Source organism: Urocitellus parryii, chromosome 11 (assembly GCF_045843805.1).
Source record: "Urocitellus parryii isolate mUroPar1 chromosome 11, mUroPar1.hap1, whole genome shotgun sequence".
Classification (NCBI taxonomy): domain Eukaryota; kingdom Metazoa; phylum Chordata; class Mammalia; order Rodentia; family Sciuridae; genus Urocitellus; species Urocitellus parryii.
Window position 1 is genome coordinate 38,624,212 of NC_135541.1, and position 22,767 is coordinate 38,646,978.

The window sequence follows — 22,767 nt, forward strand, 5'->3', positions numbered from 1 at the left end:
TGGAAACACCAAATACACAAGAGATTGACCAAAAGAGCTTTGTGGGAGCTCTAGAAACCAGTTAAGGAGCTGCAGCCACCAAGTGCATGACCAACCAAGAGAAGCCACACTAACACAATGGGGTCTTATGTGACATTTTGCTCACCCTTGCTCCAGCCCCTTTGAAGTTTGGTAGCACAGTCAGAAGAAAGGTATCAAACTTGAATTTCCTCCCCTGAGGCAGAAGGAAAAGAGTGGACATTATTTAAAACATTTTGGCTTATCTGGGGTTCTACCCAAGGAACTATTTTGTTTTAGCCTCACCTGACTTGGAGCTGCATTGAGAACTGTGGCATGGCTTGAATATCAGTGTGGATGTGAGTGACAGCAGTGGTGGGTTCCAGGCACCTGAGGGAGACTGCAACCTGCAGATGTCTGGGGCAAAGACTATGACAGAAGAAGGCAATAGACATTTATTTTAAATACATTTATATATGTGTTGTTGAGGTTTTTGGCTTACAACTATATCCCCTGACCCCTAAGAGGAAGCACAGACAAGAATATTAAGGTACTTTATATGTAGCTGATTATGTGGAAGTTAAGGGGAAACCCATGCACAGGTCCAAGGAAGATGCATGCTCAGAAAAGGCCTGAAAAGACCTAATTCCTTACTCTAGGCTTACTAGCAAAGGTCTTCTTTAACACAGAGCCAGGCTGCAAAGAAAGTAAAAGTTGTGTTTTTTGTGATCTTTTTTCCTCCAAATGGTGAATTTGCAACAAAAGCTCACAACAAATACAGTGAAACAGGAAAAGATGGAACTTTCAAAGGAAAAATAAAATCTTCAGAAATAGACACTTAAGAAATACAGGGTTTAGACTTCCTTGACAAAGACTTTAGAATAACTGTCTTAAATATGTTCAAAGAGCTAAAGGAAAACTCAGACAACTAAAGGAAACAGGAAAACCATATGCAAACAAAATGAGAAAATTTACAAAGAAGTAGAAATGATAAAAAGAAAAAAATTCTGAAGCTGTAAAATAATAGTATCTAAATTGAAAATTCTACTAAGACATACAATAGCAGACAGGCTGAAGAAAGAATTAGCAAACTTGATGACATGTCATTTGAGATTCTGATGTCTAAAGAGCAAAAAGAAAAATGATTGAAGAAAAATAAAGAAAGCTTAAAGTCCTCATGGGACATCATCAAGCATCTGAAGGAGTTCATTACTACGAATCTTCCCTACCAGAAAGCCTAAAAGGAATCCTTTCTGTTGGAAAGACACCAGACGGTATTTTGAAATCATGTGAAAAAACTAAGTTCTTCCTAATGGCAAATATATGGACAAATAGAAAAGTCTGCACTACTGGAATTTTTGTTCATAACTTTTTACTTTCTTTCCACAGAATTTAAGAGAAAAAATATGATCCTTTATCTTACATTAATGGAAATGCTGTATAACTACTGACATTGATAACATAAATTGAGGTGGGGTGAGTAGAACAGTAAAGAAGTAGAGGTTTTCTATGTGCTTGAAGTTAAGCTGGGTTCAGCTGAAAATATATTGGTATAATTTTAAGATGTTATATGCTAGGAGCCACAGCAAAAGTATTGATACATGGTACCTTTGGTTTAGGTGACTGCCAGCTAGCCATTGAGATGATATGATTATGTTAAGCTTTACATTCATATGGAAATTGGACTCCTGCTGTTCACCTCGGCCTTTTACGGGACTCAGGTTACTCACGTCACTCATGTAATGGGAGAGTTCCCATTGGTTGGGGAAGGATAGTAGGAGGAAACTTCCGGGGGAGGTCCGGGCGCCTGGTTCCGGTGACACACGTGGGTCGACCGGCTTGCTAGCAGGACACACACGGGTCGCTGGCGGCTTTTTTAAATAAAGCTTTGTTCCCCGCTTGAATGGTTCTTGCTTCTGTGCCCAGCCGGGTTGTGGCAGTTATATATAATTCTTATGTAACCACACTTAAAATATCTACAGTATATAAAGAAATAGGAAGGGCATGAAAACATACGGCACTACAACAACATAACTATACACAGGGGAAGGCAATAAGGGAAGAAATTGGGGCAATGACAGCAAAAAATGACAATAGTAAATCTTTCCTTATTAGAGCCTACTTTATTTGTAAATGGATGAAAATTTCCAATAGAAAGGTATACATTAGCAGACTTGATTTTTCTTAAAAAAGACAAATAGGATCCAAGTATATGCTGTCTAAAAGAAACTCATTTTAGAATATATAAACCTAGGCTGAAAGTGAAAAGGTGGGAAAAGATACTCAAGGTAAATAGTAATCAAAAGAAAGCAGAATTGACTATACTAATATCGGGCAAAATAGAATTTTTCGTCAAAAACAGTTTAGACAAAGGACATTTATATAATAGTATAAAAATCTATTTGCGGGACTGGGGTTGTGCTTCGGCGGTAGAGTGCTCTCGTCTAGCATGTGTGAGCCGCTGGGTTCGATCCACCGCACCACGTAAAGATAAATAAATAAAATAAAACTATTGTATCCAACTACAACTAAAACTTTTTTTAAAAGTCTATTTGCACAGAAGATACAACAATTATAAACATATATGCAGCAAACATCAGAGTTCCTAAATATGTAATGTAAACATTGACAAAAGTGATGGGAGAAATAGATAGCTCTACAATTACAGTAGGAGACTTCAACAGTCTACTTTTAAAAATGAAGAGAATAACCAAACAGAGGATCAGCAAAGAAACAGAGGACTTCAGCAATATTATAGACCAACTGGGCGTAACCAATACGCAGAACATACCACCCAACAGCAGCAAAGTACAACCTTTCTCAAGAGCATATAGTTAGACTACAAGTTAGGCCACCAAACAAGTCTTCAATACATTTAAAAGGTTGAAATAATACAGAGTATCTTTTCTAATAACCACGGAGGAGGAAAGAACTAGAAATCAATAGCAGAAGGAAGAGTTGGAAATAATGGGAGACTTCTGAGGAAAATATAATTAATTGGACAAATTAATTGGACAAATGTAAATTTCCACAGATATGAAACATTGCATATCAAGATGTACAGAATAATAGCAAAATGACAAAAATCATTTTATGCGATGTGGTAAAAAATCATACTAAGAGAAATGATAGCAGTAAATCTGTGCATAAAGAACAAATATGTCTTAAAAAATAAAACAAAAAACACTCCCCCATCAACAACAAAAACCCAACAGTTATTGCTTGACTGTGGTTTGTCATCTCCAAATCTCATTTTGAAATTTGATTGCTAGTGTGACAGCATTGGGAGGAGGGTCTTCAAGAGGGGATTAGGTTGATAAGAGAGATTAATGACTTTCTCAGAGAGGTGGGCTCACTCTCACAAGAGTTCGTCTTTGTAAAACAAGTCCACCTCTTAGGTTTCATCTTTTCTTCATGTGCCCACTTGCCCCCAATTTTCCACAATTACTTGAAGTACATTGAGGACCTTATCAAAAACGAGAAGATGCCAGCACCATGCTCTTGAACCTTCCAGATTCCAGAATCATAAACCAAAATAAACTTCTTTCTTTTGTAAATTACCTGGTTTAGGCATTCTGATTTAGCAACAGTGGACAAACTGTGACAATGACTTAACTTTATGCCTCAAGGAACTAGAAACAACAACAACAACAAAAATCCCAATAAACTAAGGCTGACATTGGTTGAAGGAAAAAAATAAAGATCAGAACAGAAATAAATGACATAAGAATAGAAAAACAATAGATAAAAACATCAATGAGAAATGACAAAAAAAGAGGAGCAAGGTTCTGATTTCAAACAAAGCTACTTTAATCAAGACAATGTGGTTCTGGTATAAAAAACAGACATATAAACAAATGGAATAGAGTAGAAAACCCTCACATAAGGTTGAATGATTTGACAAGGGTGCCATGCCTATTCAGCTGAGAAGAAGCAATCTTTTTAAAAAAATGATGTTAGAAAGACTGCATATGCACATGCAAAAAAGGTGGATTTGAACACTTAGCTTATGCCATATACAAAAATCAACATCAAATAAGCCAAAGACCTACAATCATAAAACACTTAAAAGAAAAGAGAAGAGAAACTTTATGCTGTTGGATTTCTGGGATATGACACTAAAACCACCAGCAAGTCAGAAAATAGTTAAATTGGACTACATCAAAATTTAAAACTTCTGAGCATCCAAGAACTGAGTCAATAGGAATAAAAGGCAATTCATGGGAGAATGTATTTGCAAATTATTTCTTCAAAGAAGCTATAGAAATGGCAAAAAAAGCAATCAAGAAGATGGTCATGTCACTAATCATTAGGGAAATACAAATCAAAATCACAACTAGATTGCATTCCATACCCATTAAAATGACTACTATGAAACACAATACAGAAGACAAATTTTGGTGAAGATGTAAAAAAGTTATACCTCTGCATGTTGGTGGGAATGTAAATGGGCAAAATGAGAGATGGGTATACAATGATGTGCATGTACTTAATGTCATTAAACATGCAGTTAAAGTGGTTAAGCAAATTTTATGCATATTTCACATAAAATTTAATTTTTAAAATTGAAAAGCTACATGGCAGTAGGTTCAGGACATTCTCATTTTTTGATAAATGTTTATACGTGTGTGTATTTTCCCTGTCCCAGTATGAAAAGTGGTAATTGAAGCAAGTTTGATGAAGGGACTCTTTTCAGAGTAATCTGCAGGATTAAGGAGCTGTGCTGTGTATCATCCACTTACTCCTCCAATCTACTCTTCATCTAGCTCTTCCCTGCTTTATGTCCCAAGAAATTGATTGATATTGACCACATCCACGGTCTCCTTTGTCCTCTGGCTTTGGTCAAGCTTGGCCAATGGGAACTATTGTACATAATCCTTGTATATTTTTCTATTTTACTAATGACTTTGATATTATTGAGCTATAAGAGCTATTTATATACATAAATAGTCCACAGTAAGAAATATGGCAAAGTTGCTGTGGGACAGAGGTAGATATTTTTGCTATAAGGACAGTATGGTTATTGGATAGGTACACCGAGACACCCTCAATATGCCTCTCCAATTTTTACACCTTCCAACCCACCCAGCTGGTCTACCTGGAATATCTGCATTGATCTCACCTAGGACATTCCAGTGACACTTGGAGGAAACATAGAAGAATATCAAGACTTACTTGGTTTTGGAGTCAGGAGACCCTGGTTTGATCTTCTAATGGGTTACCCAGCGCAAGTTATTATACTTCTCTTATAAGGCAGCTTCCAGTGCCTGTTGTGCAGGTTAGGGTGAGGCTTTTGTAAGGGCATTCAACTGTGTTTGATACACTAACAGGGTACAGTGGATGGTACCCTGAAGGAGTTCCCCAAATGTCCCTGGCTAGGATTCAAAGGGAATAATCAGTTCTAAGCTATCTCCCCAGTTGGGCAGACATAATCTTATCAAATACTGCTCTCATTAATGCAATATTAATTTTATTATTCTATGCATAGTACTTCTTGATTTCTCTAAGCATTTCCATGTCCAGTATCTTATTTGAACTTTGAATCTGCCCTCTAGTTTATTTCTCTAGCCACTATATTAATTCAAAGCCTTTTCTTCCTCATTTCTGTGGAAGTGGTTGCCTTCTCACTCTGTCTTCCTTCTAAGTTCAGTTTGACTGGCTTCAAAATATCTCCAGAGCTTCCGGGAGGAATTGTTACCTCATGGCCTGGATACTCAAAGTTTCCTGCTAAATTCACATTTGCTGAACTCCTCACACCCATTATGACTGGTTGAAAATATGACCTTTGCCTTATTTCTACGTTCCGACTCTCACATGAATGCATCTTATTGATGCAGAACTCTGGTAACAAAGGAATTTGGGAAATGTGGTTCCCAGGATTTCAATACCCATGACCAAGGGGAAGGCAGAAAAGCACATGTTAAGAATAAACTTTGGGAGGCTGAGACAGGAGGATCAGGAGTTCAAAGCCAGTCTCAGCAACCACAAGGCACTAAGCAACTCAGTGAGACCCTGTCTCTAAATAAAATACAAAATAGGGCTGGGGATGTGGCTCAGTGGTCAGTGTCCCTGAGTTCAATCCCCGGTACCAAAAAATAAGATAAAGTGAATCAAAGCCCCACTTCCTCCAGCACACCCTCTGAACATCCAGAGCCTTTCCTCCCTGGCACACTCTGTGCTTGGTCTGGCTGAGTATCTGGCTCTCTCCTGGGATGGAAGATCACCGTATTCTTCTCTTCTAGAAAACCTTTTTTGTTTTCCCTGCAATTGTCCCGGTTTCCTTTAACTATTCATTTAGGCATGAGTTTACATACACTCTCTTCTTGTGAATGCACCCTGACCACCGTGTCTGCATCTTGCTCTTGCTTCCAGAGACTCATGGCATCCTACACTCACCTCTTTGTCTGAACTCTCCGCAGGTTACAGCATCCAGAAGTTAGGGATTATATATCAGGCCTGGAATCTAACAGGCCTGATATATAATGTATTTGTTATACATTGCTCCAGTCTTGCACAGAAAAGATCAAGATATATTCGGCAAATATTTACCAGGCCCTTAGCATAAACCGAATGCCATGATGATTGTGTTTGTATTTGTATACAAGTCGACTGTCTCTAGTCTTAAGAAGTTTATGGGACGTGAGGGGATACAAACAAGTAACTCCAAACCAAACAAAGAGGAAAGCGAGAAGTTTGTGTGGTGATTAGAGGATGTGATCCAAATGAGCAAGAGGAGAAGATAAGAGCAACTATCCTGCCAAATTTTCTCCTATTTAAAATAAATGGTCATGATACCTTCTGGCATCGATTACCTCTTCTCTTCCAACTAATGAGTAGAAGCCAGGTTTCTACCCTAGCCTGCTTCAACATAATTCTCCCCTCCTTCTACCACTAAGAGCAGGATGTTACCAGAGACTTCAAACTTCCCTCTGTCTCCTTACAAAGGGAAGTGCCTCCACAAACTGCTTCTCCCCCAGCCATGAACAAGGCCACTGAAGCACAGGACACAGTTCCCCTAGGAAGGCCAACCCTTCAGGACACCCCTGCCTCCCTGAGCCTGAGGGCCTCTGGGTTTCTGGCCCTGTCAAGGGTAATCAGGGCCTCCTGGACAAATGAAGTCTGCAGTCCATCAAATGTGCAGACAGATGTGGTTGGCAGCAAGTGGGGCCATGGCTTAGAAACTACTGGAGTCTCATTATAGAGACACATGATCCTTGTGTGCTTTGCCTAAGAGAAAGCCAGACCCTCCCCATGGTTTTTTTTTTTTTTTTCTTTTCCCTTATGCTTCAAATTGGTCTGCAGCCCTGGGATTGCTCATTAGGAGAGAAATGTGAAAGTACATAAAATCTGATCTTAGATGCAGAATTGTGTATTTACACTTGATGTTTAAAACCCTAAGGTTTTGGTCTCAGAGCCCTGGGCTGGGATCAGGAGACATTATTCAGGCCCTCTGTGCACATAAGCATGTTTTAGCTCATTTCCCTGCTCTATAAAGTGAAAAAAAAAAAAAGTTTGTTTCTTCACCTTTCTTTCTTGTCAAAGATCTCTATGGAAATCTAATAAAAGCGACAGATCCTCAGCAAATACCTATAATTCATATCTCAGCCACATTCAAACTTTGTTTTTATTTTTCACTATCTATGACACAGTCGGTGGGAGCATTTTCCTCCTAGATACAAACTCCAACAGCTTCTTGGCCTTTTCATACCATTATACTGAGGGCCACATTAGGTTAAAACACAGGTTTAATTCAGAACTCAGAAAATCCAATTTTATTTTGAGTGAGTTTTCCCTCTTCCTCAGTTTTGGGCTGCTTGTGCAGAAGGTTCATAATGGGAGGGAAGGCAGTGAGGTGCTAGAAGAATTCTTGCTGGAGCTGACCCCATGCACATGCTCTGATTGGGTCAGGTGTGTGCCGTGATCCTTGTGTGCTTTGCCTAAGAGAAAGCCAGACCCCAGTCTCAGACCTTGTTTGTTTCTTCAGTGGCATTTTTCTCATGGGTCTCTCCACAGGGCTTGGGAGCCTCTTACTGGGCACCAGCAGAGAGTATAATTCCAGTGATGGGCACCAGACATATTTTCTTTGACTGGCTGCTGCTGAACTTCTTCCTCAGTTCTGGGTTTCAAATTCTGGCTCTTAAGTCTTCTAGATCTCTGGCAAAAAAAAAAAAAAAAAAAAAAAAAAAAAAAACCTCTTCAGCATATTTCAGAACAACTCCAAGCAGCAAATCCCTCCCAATTCTAGCCCCAGGGAACACTCCGATATCTCCGTTCCTCCAAAGTATGGGGTACAGGCTGATCTTGGAGAAGTCCTTCTTTCCTGCTGCCACAGATCGCTGGAGCTTTTCTCAAGTACACTAGATTTTCCTCTCAAACTTAAAGGATTCTTAAACTCTTTCCAATGGTCCCATGGGAGCCTCCTGGATCTTAAATGCAAAGAAATTAGCATTCCCCTGCCCATCCTGACTTCCCTCATGGGTGCAGGTAGAATATCTCAGACGGTGATTCTCTCTTCACAAATCCTTTATTTTCTCTTCATCCCTATATCTTCTTATGCCTTTAATCTGCTGTAGTATTTAAGAGTTCTGGAATCTGTTCTCTGAATTTCTTTTGATATCTTTTATCTGAAAGTAGGAGATTACAAAGTGCATGAGAGATAGATATCATATTGGCATTTCAATAAATATGGAAGTAAGAAGAGTCTCAACATCCCAAATAATACCTACAAACCTTTTTTTTTTTTTACACACAACTTCAGGGGTTTAACTAAATGAATATAAGCCAAGGCAAGAGTGCTTGTGTTAGATTCATGGATTGTGTTTTTCAAGTTCCTGTTACATTACTATATCCTATGTCAGTTGGATATCAAATAATGCCAACAGAAATACAGAGATGAATATTGTAACTCCTTTTAAAATATGTAAACCATTTATTAGAGTGCTAAGTGATAAAATAGATCAGGGAGGTATGGGGGAACATCTGTTTTCATTAAGGGGACTTAGGAGAGGTCTCAGAAGATATAACCCTTGAAAGAGACCTGAGGCAGGCAAAGTCCGGGTGGAGGTGGCCTAGGTCATCCCAGGCAGCAAGAACATACACGGGCAGAGGGTATGATAATGGCCACATGTAAAAAGCAGGGTGAGTGGAGGCTCCTGATGAAAGATGAGGCTAGAGAGGTTAGGCAGGAGGGTGGAGACTCCATTGCCTTGCTCAGGAGTTTCTTTGACCTTCTTCAAAATTGTCCATACTGCTTGTTAGGGTTGAACCCCGACCAGTGGTGTAGACAGGAGACTGTTTTGGAGCTTCTTGAGTACTTTAGGCATTAGAGTAGGACAGCTTGATGAAGGTCCTGGCAGGAACAATAAGGGAAACGTGGAGATGGTAAAACTTGAGTGTAGCTGGGGATAAGGGAGAAGAAAGATCTAGCATGACTAAGATGTTTGGCTTAGGGAAAAGAGTAGCTATTTCCATAGAGAAAGCAAAAATATAGGAGAAGGAGCCAATTAAGGAAGAAAAGGTAAACAGTTGGGGAAAAGACGGATTCAGTTGGGGGCGTATTGAATTTGAGGTGGTCACATCCAGAGCACCAGCACCTGTGGCTAGAGAGAGGATGAGTGGATTTACAAGGCTCCAGTCACTGCCGGCCTTCAGCTCTCTGTTCTGCGGTGTTCAGGATCACAGAGGCTGGCATAGTAGAGATACATTTTTAAAGCAAGAGTTAGACATCTGTAGCTTCAGAGGAATAAAAGACACTATTCCTCCATTTCCCCTTCATTCTCAGAGGGTGGGGGACTGAAATTCACAACCAATTTGAAAGTTGATTCCAAGGCCAGTTCTTTCTGATGGTGGGTTCGAGCTGTTGCCGAGTGGAGGTTGGAAATGCCTGTATTCAATCCTGGGTTGGATCAGGCAGCTCGACTTATTAGTCAACAGAGCATTGGGCTGAATGATCAGACCTGGATCAGATTCACAGGGTGAGGGGACCACAGCTGAGACGCCCATCACAGGGAATCTCAGAGCCTGCACTGGCTGCTGCAGCAGGAATTAAATCAAGGCGTTAAGAGGTGAGCAGAAATGAAGCACCTTCTTTCCTCCTAAGGCAGGTCTCGGTTCCGCCTTACCAATCTAGTCTCAGTCCTTGTTTATTTCTTCAGTGTCACTTATTAAGCTTTTTGCTTATACATGTTTACTTGTGACTTCTCAAAATTTGAAGGAAGCCACTTTTTATCATTTCTACTCCTTTATCCCTGGTTTTCCACAACAGGGTCTGGAATGGAGTTGTCACTGGTACTTGGGGTGAATGAAGTGGAATGCAAGGTGGGATCAGGTAAGTGGTCCTAGAATGAGATGATAAACCAGGTGAAGGAGACTACCACCTCCTCTCCTTATTAGGGCTCATGATGTTCAGGATGGGATCACGTGCCAGCATGAGGATCCTCCCAGGCCAGTCACTATGGTTCTTGTGCCTGATGAGTCTTTTCTAATCATGGTCTTCATTTACTAGACTTTCATTTGTTTCCTTTCTACCACATCTACTCCCTGCTGAAATCTAATGCACATCATCCCTGCATACTCCTGTCAGTTGTCTGTCCTCTCTGTATCACTAAGACCAGTTGCAGGGACCCCCACCTCTGGAGTTAGCCCTTCGCCCTACAGATAGCTCTGAAGACTGTTTTGTTTCAATGTTGGTGAAAAGTTGATGTTTATCAATTTTTACCACTTACATACAGCACAGTACTTAAGATATTCTGTTTCGACTTATTTTTATGTACACAAACATGAGGATAAGATAAATGTCTGTATATGACTCTTTAAACAAAGTTTCAAGATATATTATTTGGTTACTGTTCACTTGTTGGAGCTGTTGACATGCTCAGTTTTTTTTTTTTCAGTCTTTGAAAGGGTCTGTGACCCAGTCACTGCATGATGAAAACCAAGTAGTGTATCAACTTCAGGGTACAGAGGACAAGCTGAGGTCAGAGCCAGGAAAGAGTTGGATGAATTGCAAATACCATGTGGGTAACCAAGGAGGTGAAATCAAGGCCAATTGCCAAGGGTCAGTGGTTGCAGGTCACCTTGTCGTCAAGAGCCATTGCATCACAGTTGAAGGACGAAGCTCAGGGCACTTAGGGAAGTCGATTTTCCATCTTGGCATTCAGTGACCCTAAGAGTTATAACAGACAGGAGTCAACTGAGGAATGTTAATTGTGAGGCACTTTACTCAAAAAACCAGACCTGAGTATCTGACACACTCTCCCTGCCCGAGCTCTTGAATTGCACATATAACCACTGACTCAGCCTCTCTCCTGGGAGGTCTCCAACCTGACATGGCCATAGCCAAGGTCACAAGCATGAGCTGAGGGAGACACTGGCGTATTAGTAGTGGGTCTGAGCTCTCTTCTTATTAACTTGCTTGGAGCTTCTGGTTCTGCCAATGTTTGATTTTTATAGTAACTTTTCAATTTTTTGATGGAGTGTTATCAGCCTACCTAAGCTTGTGACTTGGTGGGCCTGATGGGACTTAATTCATAATAGGCAGCTGTAGGCACAGAGTCACTTGGTATTAACGTTTCAACTTTAGCAGGGCCCAGGAACACAAGAAGTATTATTTTTTCAAACCAATGTCAAAGAAGAAAAATCTCTGAATAAAATTGTCTAGAAATTGCTAATTAAAAGTGACTCTGATCAGCCAAAGATGATGAATAAGGAATATCATACCAAATTTGCAATTTGGTGGTAGGAGGTTTGAATGACTTTAAATGATGATAGGGCAAAAAAAAAAAAAGAAGAAATATCCTGTATCTCTACTGTTTCTACCTTTTCTAGCAAAGAAAACAATTTTCAAAATATTTAAAAGTGTTAAATATAAAATCAGGTGGAAAAGCAATAAGATGAACTAAAGTATAAACTAAAACTAATTCATTTCTGTTTTATCAGCTCAGAAGGGCACATCTTAAGGTAATTAAAATTAAGCTTGATATAGAAATACTTTTACTAATCATAGAAATGGATAATAATAGGAGTATAAGTTGAGAATATACCTCAGCTTTTGAAAAAGAAAAACTGAGTTTTGTAAACTATAGACCAAGGAGTATAATATCTACTCCCAATAAATTCTAGAAGAGACTATTATATTTAATACTTTATTCTATGAACTCTTTTAAAGATAAAAGTTTCTAAATTAGTAAAGTAAATAAAAAGGTATACAATTGTCCACTGAAGATGAAGTGGCACTACTTAAAAATCCCAGGGCCTGTGCTGTAATTGACCTGTGTGTAATTGCCACAAATCCCACATGCAGCTTTTACTAGTAGTCGTATCATAGGGCCTGCCAGTCACATGAACCAAGTAATAGGGATGATGCACGGGGGCCTAGGCAAGCATCAGTTCCCTTTTCTGCTCTGGGCCTGATCAAAACTGTCATAATTTCACATCACCTTGTATGTAAGCCAGAATAATTCCTCAATATGTGGGAGACTCTTCATCTAGAACCCAAAGAAAACCATCACCTATCTTGCTTCACTCCTTTGTAGTAGGAGATGTGAGTGCAACAACATCTTTTTTATGTTCAAGGGGAAATTCTTGAACACCTTTGATCATTAGTTCTTTATTTTTTAATTTTTTGCTTTGAAAGCCTCTGAATGTTCTAAAGACTATATATCTTATCAAGGCCACCAGTGCAAGGTGCTGGCAAACTTGCTCATCTGACTCAATCAACAGAAGTTCACTGATGCAGTAGGTTATCCTGATGGTCTGCAGAATGTCCAGTTAGGCCAGATTGCTTCAAACTACACTATAGACAAGGCAGAAAAGTTAGGAGAGTCCCAGGAATATGAATGTATGCTGTTTTCCTTTTCATGTGGCTGACAAAGGAGAGGCACTGCTGGTCTCACCAGCACATTTTCTACCACCTTGGTAAGTGATGTGCCCTCAGTGTCTTCCTGTGGAACATAATTTTCTCTAAGGTTTCTCAGTCATATACATTTCATGTCATTCAGAGATTTCATTTCCCTAAGATTTTTAATATATTAGTCTATAGGCAGTAATCTCTGTGTTTCATCTTTGCCGAGCATGAGTTCAAACTTCCTTTATGCTTCTATAAGCTATTATAGTAGCAGGTTCATACTACTTCTTGAGATTCTTGGTAAGGTGTAAATCCTTCATCTTTTGAGATTATTCCCAAATCAGTGAACAATTTCTTATTCAACCTTCTGATTGTGTCAGAAACCAGGTTCTTCATGTGCCCTGGCCAGTAACTACTGATGAGGGGTATATTTTTTTCCCATGTTTTCAGATGGAGTGCACTAGAACTAAATCTAGCCATAGGTTTAGTTATGAGGAGGAAAGGAGAGGAATTGCTGGTTTACAAAACATCTGCATTGTCTTACAGCATGTTTTCTTTGTCAGAAATAAGGGTGCTAATTTTTGATAACTGAGAGAGGGGTACATCTATAAACTCATAAGGTTCATAGGGTTTGGGAGACCAAAATTCTCAGAGTAATCACACAAAATGCTCTTCTGCTTGTTTTCAAGATTATAATTATCACATGGAATCATAAATACTGTAGGAAAAAACAAGGGGTGTCTGGGACAATTACAACAATGATATCAATGTCTCTGCAGTTTTCTTTATATATTGTGGATATGTGGATTTAAAAGATTGACTAAAAGGGAGATGTTGGTCAAAGAAGCAAGAAAATAGATCAGGCTAATAGCAAATAAGACTCTGGTCTGGAATCAAAACATTCTCCTTGCTCCCAGGGCCACCCTTCCTTGAACTTCTTGGCACTGGGTTCTGCCTATTGTCCATAGCCTACTTATTCCTGCTTTACTTAGCAACATTTCAGGGTACTGACTCTTAGGTTAATTGCAAGATTGCTGCAGTTCTGATACCTATTGGGTAATCCTGTCTAGAGGTTTTCATATTAGTGTGACAAATGTACAGATAAACCTATGCTGTTGTCACTACTGCTGGTAAAGAGTGAATGCAGAAGAGTTCTCACACCTGAAGTGGCAGATCTGGTCCCATCACCACTTCTGGCTTACTAGGTGTTCTCATGGAAATTACCTAACCTATTATCCTAGTAGTTGCCTCGTCAGTTGAATAGAAACAATAGAATCCTCACACACTTGGTGTAAGCAACTTTAGAACAAGTAAAATAACATTCTATGACATATAGAATCTATGTGTCAGTCATAACACACGGATTAGCATGCCTTTATGCAGACAGATTTACAAATGACCATTTTAGGAACCACAAGTTTATATAGTGCATGTTGGGGCTTGGCTTAGTTGGATCCTTAGTTGGATCTTTAGTTGGATCCTTCTAGGTTACATAATGAGAAGGAGGGAGTGGTTCCTGGAAGCTTGAAGGAAAGACTGTGTGGAAAAGAGGGACACAACCAGCCTGAGGCCCTTTCACAAGGAAGAAATTAGGGGAGTGAGTATCCAGAACATCACTCTCCTTCCTTCTTTTTCTCCTGACTGGCCCCTCAGCATCCAGACTCCACCAGATGTCAAGGGGCAGGAGAGCCCATTGATGTGGTTCATAAATGTAGCCTCTTTGACAGAAAGCACAGTGGGAAGGCTTAAGAGCAGATCTGAAAGGACCAACAAAAGCCATCTATACACTTGCAACTTGCACAGGAGAAAATGGTGACCATTAGAATTAACATAAGTGAAAATCTGGTTGCTAATAGTAATGCTGACTGTTTAATAGATGAAAAGAGGAATGTAAGACATCTCTGATGATTTGTTCAGTATATTCTAAGAATTGGCATCATGTTAAATAGAAACTTCCACTAGGTCACGATTCTTTCAACAGCTTTTTTATTCTAGCTACAGAAATTTCTCCTTCTCATTGATAGACTAAGGGGCTTCTTCAGGGCCTGTCTGTCTACAAAACCCATAGTCTCCCCTCTATAACACAAAACCTCACAAAAATGTAATACAAACAAATCTGGCTCTAGAAAGATCACATGGAACATTGGGTGGCTTCCCTTCTTAGGTTGTTTAAGGGTATGTGAAATTGGGAAGGCCGGAGAGATGGCTTAAATATATGTGGGAAACAATGTCAATGGGAAAAGAAATTCTGCTCTTGTCTTGGCTCTATAAAGAAAAGCACAGCTCCCTTCCCAGAAAATCCAAACAGCCTGACTTCTGCCTAATAGTGCCTGGATTCTTGTGGTCAGGTGCTTGCTTCCCTAGGTCATAGGAAACTGAGCCACATGAACTCACCAACACCCTACTCTCTTCTCTACTGACAATTTTCACTTTCATTCACTTCACTAAATTTCCTCTTCTGTGACAGGTTACCAGCCACACAAGCAGAGTCAACGCAGTGGGATAGCCAAGGGCAAAATGAAAAGGTTAATTTTTGTTGAGTATTATTTATGTCAGGAAATATGCTGGGCCCTTTTTATACTAAACAAACACTCAGCCATTACTTGGTACAACCATTGCGTTCAAGCTTTAAGCTCTGTTAGCTTCATTTTACATAAAATGTAACTCAGAGGTTTAAGTGATTGGCTTAGAGTAACACACAGGGCTAAAGGATGTCTGGGTCGAGTTTTAACCAAGTTTGCCTAGAAAGTTCAGACCACTTTGCTGGAAAATAAAACTCCAGAGAAACATGAGCAGGGGGAGATGAGTAAGGAAGGGGAGAAGGAAAGTCAATGAAACCCTGGATTCTGAGCTGCCATAACTTGGTAATGAGCTGATAGCTGGTCTGGCTGGGCATCTTTAGAGAGGCTGGGTGAAACTGCTGTGCTTCCAGGCTGTCTGTCTGAAGGGAAGTCTTTGTTGACAATTTCTTACAGGTCACAGATGGCCCCCTGCAGCGGTAATTCCCCAGTGCTTCTAGGTTGTTCAACTGAGGAAGTTGTTCTGATGGGAGTTTCGCTCCTCAGCTGTGAAACAAAAGCCTCAGTGCAGAAGCTAGAAGCTGGTGATACAGGCTGAAGAGAGACACAGGCAGGGCAAGGCTTCAATGGCCTCTGATCCTCTTCTCTGCAAGCCCCTCTGTTTGCGGACCAGCGTTCACTATCAGGGCCACGAGATGAACCCTCTCCAGGGCTGCATGGGTTAGAAAGCAAGAGAGGGCCGATCCCGGCTAGGGTGCAATCTGAACCCCTATAATTAGGGCACACAAATCTGTTTTCCCTCCTTACCTTTGACCCATTCCTAGAATGTTTCACCTGAAATCTTCTTTGTAAGGAAGAGTTAGTTTACCTTTATAACCTATAAGACTGTAATGTGTTTTAGGTTATAAAGGTAAAAAGGCACTTTGAAAGGCCTAATAATGTTTTCATTTGAATGATTTCAAAATTATAAAAGGTGATTATTGTTCTCGCATGGCAGAAACACTAGGGAGCGTTTGGAAAGGCCACTAAGGGAGAGTTTGGAATTTTATATAAAATGTAAGGGAGAAAGTAAAACCTTTTCATATTAACAATACTTAGAAATAAACATAATAGTAGTATTTATTTGTGTGTATGTGTATATATCTAAGAAATAAAAGAAGACAGAATGTAAATGTTAAGCAAAAAAAGGAATTAAATTGCATAAAAACAAAAACAATATGTTGGCTACCCTTAATATTCTTTTAAATATTTTTGTTGTGGTAAAAATGTACATAACATAAAATGTGCCGATTTAATTGTTTTTAAGAGTACCCTTGAGTGACATTTTACTCTTATTGGTCCTCATTGACACAAGCAGAAATCCACAGGCACCTCTCTTGGAGATTCTATGCCCATTATAACTGTAAAATGATAAAGGTAAAATCATGAGGGCTCAGGGAGGCAGAACCAGCATCTTGCTGAGATGCACAGTAACATTAAAAAATGTGGGAAGATCATGGAGCATCTGCTGTGCTTCTGTGTGGTCCCCAAAGAATAAGCAAAGGATCTCTCTTGCATAATCCACAGCCCAGAGGTCTAGAAGTCTCTAGCTGAGTGCCCACCATGGTAGGGAAGGTCATCCCTATATCAGCTTATCTTCCCAAGTGGTAAATCCCACAGCATCCCCAGGAGACACTGCTTTACCTCTGAGATGGGTCCAGGTCTTTAGGTAATTAGGGTCAGGCTCCTTCCCATATGCAAGCACCCCGAGTCTGTCAAACACAAGCTGAATGGGAGGGAAATCCAGGATGGGCAATGGAGATGTCAACTGTCTTTTAGACCCAGGGACTGCTTGCAGTGGTGGGGCTGGAGTCCCATCCACCAACCCCACTACCCACCTGCACTAAGTCTTGTGAGGATTGCTGAGATGGAGCAGAAATAGTGATTACTGATGGAAGAGATGAACTACATCAGACTTCTCTTGTCCACTGCCTCCTGTCCTCTTGAACTTCCTTTAAAAATGAGCCTCTGATGGATGGGTCACCATCATCTCCTGGCCATTTATGGAAAGAAGGACTTACAATTGTAAACATGTATCTTTTGCAGCTCATAAGCATCTCTCAAGGATCTGGGAGCCATTCTCAAGAATGTTACCATCAAAGGAATAAGACCTCAGTCTCCAAGACTCCATTACAGGACAGGATCCTAACTTTGATAATTACCAACCAACAAACACAGCTGGCCATGTCTCATTTATACTAGCCAATAGTTTGCAATATTTACTTCTCTGAAAGTAAAAATCCCCTTAGTTACTTTCTTTTAGTAGGTTTTAAAAATCAGTGATTCTGAAGATCACACAGCTGAATTTTTAGTCTCCTATTAGTTATCCTGTGGATAATACCCATGATTTATGGGTTACAGTAATTATGGTTGCCTACATTACTTTTCAGGAACTGAAAGCCCTTTTAATTGAAGTCACTGACTCTTCACTTGGGCTCATGCAGGTGTCCAATGGGTGACTTGCTGACATCAGAGGACCAATACCTATACCCTCAGGCATGCTAATGTTGCTGTTTTCTGTACTTGCATCCTAAAAATTGATTATGCATTTGTAGACCACTCATTACTCCATCTCCAATCACCTTTCTTAAGTCACTCTGCTCTCTACCCCATAATATTCCAAACCATAACTTTAGGTAGGTCAATTCGAAACTTTTGTCCCCCCTCCACACTGGGCCACCATGTAAATAAACTCTTTCTGTCTTGCAAAACTCATCGGTTCAGTGATTGCCATGCTTTGTAGTGGCCAAAATGGGTTATACCATTCTCTTCAACCATCACAAGGCATTAACTTCATATGGGTAGAAGCTCTCAACATAGGCTTCTTAATTCCTTCCCCAGATCTTCTCAGACACCTCCAAGTGGGAGGTCTATGGGTATTCACTGAATACTCAAGCTCGTGCTGACCTGGGTACAGAGGGAGGTACCACCATGGGAAACCTTTTTACCCATGGGGAATAGAGACTGTGCATATATTCGCTCTCCTCTTCCATCTTTTGAGTGGATAAATCTGAGGCACATTCTACACATCTCCTCAGAGGTGCCAGTGGGATTGAGTCCCTGTCACTCAGTGATGGAAAACAGGATAATGCATCCTTGCAATTCCCTGCCTGTCCTGTCTTACTTTCCATCCACCTCTTCTCTTTCCCAGAATAACTTCACCCAATAAACTGCATGCTAGCCAGCCCTTATCTTAGGCTATGCTTTCTAGGAGGACAGGCTAAGATAAGCAGCATGTATCCAACTCTACATAATTATCATAAGCCTTTCTCCCTATCGTTATAAAGTATATAAACATTTTTTAACGGTTGTAACATAAGGCAGGCACTGGAGCCACACTGCCTGTCAAACTATGGCCAGTTAAGTAATGTTGAACAAGCCATTCAGCTTTTTGATGTCAGTGTTCTTATCTATAAAATAGTGATAATAGTAATAAGCCTCATAGTGTTATTGAGAGGATTATTATGTTCGCTCAGATTAAGTGCTTTGAACTCTGCCTGGCACAGAATTGCTAACACTTACATTGTGTTCTCTATATAATAATAATAATGAATTGGCTAATTATAACTTTCCCACCATTTCCACCATTTTTCTACTGTTGAAAAATGCATGGCATGAACCATACCAGGTCTGCTGATAGTCATGTTCACGGTGGGAACAAGTGATCTCACTGTAAATCATGCCTGCATTTCAGATGTTCTCCGGAGAGATTCCTAGCTGTGGAATTTCTGGGTCCTAATATCACCTACTTTCGCCCACACCAGCACTTAGCCAGCTCCATTGCAACGGCCTAATCATTGTAATAGCCTGACGTTGCCTGTGATCATTGTCCCCTCCCCAAATGAAAGTCCTTGGATTTTAAAAATCATTGATTCTGAAGATTTCACAGATGAATTATGTATTTTTAGACTCCTACTATCTATCCTGTGAATAACACCTATGATTCATGGATTATGATGATTATAGTTACCTATGTTACTTTTCAGGAACCTGAAAGCCCTTTTAGTTGAAACCACTGACTCTTCACTTGAGTCCAGGCAGGTGTCCAATGGGTGGCTTGATGACATCAGAGGACCAACACCTATACCTTCAGATCATGCTAATGTTGCCATTTTCTGTACATGCATCCTAAAGATTGATGATGCATATGTAGACCACTGATTACTCCACCTCCAATCACCTTCCCTAAGTCACTCTGCTTCTCTACCCCTTAATATTCCAATCCATATCTTTAGGTAGGTGAATTTGAAACTTTTCTCTCCCCTGTACACTGGGTCACCTTGAAATAAAGTGTTTCTTTCTTGCATAACTCATTGGACCAGTGAGTAGGAGTGGATTGGGGTGGGAGCCAGGACTTTTGGTTTTCATTGTCTTCATAGCACTTCACAGATGAAGTCAGCGTCTTCCATGTGCTGGTCCCAAAGTCAAATGACTAAACTAAGGTATTAATATATATTTCTAAAATGTTTACCAGAACAGGTGACATATCCTTGATATATTTTTAGAGAGCTTATGTAGTATAATAAAAACCCAAATAAATTAATCAGGACATGGAGGAAATTCAGTTAGAAGCTTGCACAAGACAGACATAGGATCCGAGTTCACAAGTGCTGACACTCAGAATGTATTACTATAATATAAACTTACCCATCCACCCCCATGAAAAAAGGAAACATGTTTCATATTCCAACTGTGTCAATAACCAAGGGGCAGAAATGGAGCTCATAAGAAAACAAACATTTGGCCTTCATAATTAAAGTCAATATTAGACAAAGACCCCCAAAAGGCAAAAGGATCACCTGCCTCCTCTTAGCTCATGGCTTGACGATCCTGCCCTACAAGCTGTGGGAGAAACTGCTGCTTTGCCAGGGCTCACCTGGTTAGGATTTTTCATGGACCATAACTTTGGGGAAAAAAAAAAACCAGTCAAGCAAAACTGTGCAAATTAATTTGGATTTATGTTACTGAGTGCCTATTCCAAACAGTTGTTTGCAAAGGAGTTTGAAGGAAAATCGAAACATTAAATGTCATGAGCAGAAAAATAATTGACCACTTTGGAAGCAATAAAATTAGTACCTTCTGGGAAATTAAACTCAGAATTACAAAAGGATGCAAAGTGTAAACAGAACGGATGGAAACAGACACAATATAAACAGCTATTAATTTGGAAGTAGTGGGATTCTGCAATATCTTCAACAAGCATCTGTGTACATGTTGTTGGGGTGTGTGTTAAAGACATGGGGGTGGGGATACCCTCTTTTCAACCAGGATGTTTACTTCCAATATAATGCACGCTCTAACCAAGTACAATGGGAACACACATGCTGGAGCAATTGTTTTGCTTATTCAAGAGAAGTGCAGCCTTTTATTTTGTTTGTTTATTGTATGTGTGTGTATGTTTCCAGATACAATGTGGACACAAAATGAGTCTCCCTGCTCTTTGAGATATAAATATATTTAGTCCAAACTCCTATCTCACAAAATGAGAAGCTCACTGTCCTTCCAAGCTCCTTGGATGTCCTGAGTAGCAGGGTTCTGGGGAGGTTTATATTCTTCCTGGTTCCAGAGGCTACGGTTCCTGATTCTCATGAATGAGACCATTTCATCATCACCTGGCTGTCACACAGGTTGACCTTTACCCATATTGCATCATCCTCACACTGGAAACCACCCATATTTCACTCCCCCAAATGCCACTGACACTAGCTGTGTAGCACGAGTTTTTTCCTAAATGATTGGAGGATGGAGGGCTCTCCTACTGTCCTACTGTATTACTAAGCACAACATCAATCTGAGTACAGTCAAGTGTCACTTAATGATGGGGATATGTTTGGATAAATATACCTGTGTATTAACACAGCCTAGAGGGCACAGTCTATCACACACCTGGGCTCAGTGGTGTAAGGTATACGGCATAGCCCATTGTTCCTAGGGCCATGAAGAACAAAAAAAATGAGATTAAACCAAGCACAAGAGAAAATGTTGCAATCAAAATGTGGAGTGAGCATGAGATGCGTGGGGCTTCCGTAGGCGTAATGTGGCACTCTGTTTTATGGTACACTTTTTTTTGGTAAGTACCAGTACACTGTAAAATAATAATAAAAATATAGCATAGTAAATACATAAACCAGTAGCATACTGTTAATTACCCTTATCAATCATCATGTATTATCTATAATTGAATGTGCTATAGTTTTATGACTGGCACTGCAGTAGACTTGCCTACACCGGCACCACTACGAACATGTGAGTCATGCCTCATGTTATAACACAAAGACAGCTGCACCATGACTGGGCAATAGATAATTTTCAGCTCTGTTGGAATCTTACAGGACCACCATCATATATGTGTTTATTGACCAAATAGTCACTACGCAGCACATTGCCATACTTAAGGATTCTTCTTAACTCTTTTACCCAACTTGCCACTGAGGATTTATGAATAATTTATTTTTTACCTGCTTCTTCCTGTGAATTGATTTTTCACTGTCTCGCCGCAAATTCCCAATTCTTATAGGTAAATTTCTCTGGAATAGAATTTTTATTTTTGTCCCCTATTCTAGATTATTTTTCACTCATCATTCCAGTTTCTTTTAAAAAATGGAGAAGGGACCAGGCTTGGTGGTGCACACTGGTAATCCCAGTTTCTTGGGAGGCTGAGACAAGAGGACTGCAGCCTCAGCAACTTAGTGATGCCATGTCTCAAAACTAAAATAAGTAAATAAATAAATAAAAATAAATACAAATTTTGAAAAGCGCTAGGGATATGGCTTAGTGGTTAAATATTCCTGGGTTCAGTCTCTGGTAACAACAATAAAAAGAAGAAGGAGGAGGAGGAGGAGGAGGAGGAGGAGGAGGAGGAGGAGGAGGAGGAGGAGGAGGAGGAGAAGGAGAAGGAGAAGGAGAAGGGGTTGTCACTTGCTTCAGATAATAGGACAAAGAACAGGTATATGTGAATCAGAAAAAAAAAAAAACTGTTTCAAACCCTAGACCTATTCCATCTGAGTTGTATGACTGTTGACAAAGTAGTAAGTAATATCTGAGCCTCTGTATCTTCAAATTGAAAATGGAGACAGGACCAACTGTTTCACAAAACTGCTAGAGGATTTGATTAAATGGTATTTGGGGGACATCCATAGGCAAGGATAAAAGAAGGAGAGTTTAGAAAAGGTTGAAACAACCTGAACAATATAGGAGAACAATGCTTACATAGCATTAAGTATTATAAATAATCTAGAGATGATTTAAAATACACAAAATGATGTGTATAGGTTATATGCAAACATTACACCATTTTATGCAAGGTCTAACGAGACCTATAGACAAATAGGATTTTTGTTTTGTTTTGTTGTTTCTTGACAGGCTCAT